Source organism: Trypanosoma cruzi (assembly GCF_000209065.1).
Source record: "Trypanosoma cruzi strain CL Brener chromosome Unknown tcruzi_1047053428921, whole genome shotgun sequence".
In the NCBI taxonomy this organism is placed as follows: Eukaryota; Euglenozoa; class Kinetoplastea; order Trypanosomatida; family Trypanosomatidae; genus Trypanosoma; species Trypanosoma cruzi.
Window position 1 is genome coordinate 65 of NW_911650.1, and position 1,096 is coordinate 1,160.

The following is a 1,096-nucleotide window of genomic DNA, read 5'->3' on the forward strand; positions in this document are numbered from 1 at the left end:
CCGCGTGGGGCTCCGCATTTCCCCACTAAACGGCGTGCATGGGATGATTGACTCGAACCCGGAGGCACTAACCAAGCATCTATGCAAGAAAATTGAGCCACTTTCGCTTGCCTATCTGCATTACTTGCGCGGCGACATGGTCAACGAGCAGATTGGCGACGTTGTGGCGTGGGTTCGTGGAAGTTACAGCGGTGTAAAAATATCCAACTTGCGCTACGATTTCGAAGAGGCAGACCAGCAAATACGGGAAGGAAAAGTCGACGCCGTGGCTTTTGGCGCCAAGTTCATTGCGAACCCCGATCTCGTTGAAAGGGCCCAACACAACTGGCCCCTCAACGAGCCGCGACCAGAAACATACTACACAAGAACAGCAGTCGGATACAACGATTACCCGACGTACAACAACTAACACGGATACCTCTACTCTCATTATATTTGTCTTTTTTTAAATCAAAATAAGCACGGATTAGCAAAAATGATTCAAACGTTCAACAACACAGGGGAAAACAAAGCAAATTTAACTTGTTTAAAAATATCAGTGGGAAAATGCAAACAATGACTTGCATTATTTGTCAGTTTTGACTGCACCGTAATTACCCAGCACACTTCGCGGGACTCAGCATCCCCATGCACCCCACTCCCTCCGCGTCGCCGCAGGTACCTCGTGTGCACGGCTGCGGACGATGAGCACCCAAAACCGATCAATTAACAGCAACATCTGAGTACATGCTGTGACGCAAATCGTGTTGCTGACGCAGAGTGCTGTCCCATGGCGACACGCGAGCGTTTGTGTGTGCGTGTGTGTGTTTGTTTGTGTGTGCGTATGTGTGGGTGGGTGGGGGAATGAAAGCGCTGTTTATTTATTACTTTCAGCTTGTCAGTCTGGGATTGGAAGGACCACATTGGAGTTGTGTCCTGGACCCGCTGCGTTGTCCTTGCTGCACACTCACGTGGTCCGAGAGTGGCTTTGCCTCTGCTGCTGGAATGCCTCGGCCGTGTTGTCTGCTTCTTATTTATTTTTTTATTTTTATTGTCTCATCTTGCTTGTTTCACAAGCGCCCCCACTAGTGGAGAAGGGACTTTAGCCATGGAGCGG

General features: G+C 49.5%; 2 non-coding genes across 2 annotated transcripts, besides 2 other annotated features; both read left to right on the top strand.

Annotated features, from left to right (window-relative positions):
- Nucleotides 1-677: 677 nt before the first annotated feature.
- On the top strand, nucleotides 678-757 carry Tc00.1047053428921.10. The gene has a single exon (XR_008254297.1). It is a non-coding gene; the product is annotated as a C/D small nucleolar RNA (snoRNA), TB9C2C6 (small nucleolar RNA).
- A 31-nt stretch (nucleotides 758-788) lies between these two features.
- Nucleotides 789-838: a microsatellite.
- Nucleotides 839-890: 52 nt separating this feature from the next.
- Tc00.1047053428921.20 lies at nucleotides 891-961 on the top strand. Its single transcript, XR_008254298.1, has one exon. It is a non-coding gene; the product is annotated as an H/ACA snoRNA, TC9C2H1 (small nucleolar RNA).
- Nucleotides 962-1,009: 48 nt separating this feature from the next.
- Nucleotides 1,010-1,032: a sequence feature (AT_rich).
- Nucleotides 1,033-1,096: the final 64 nt, after the last annotated feature.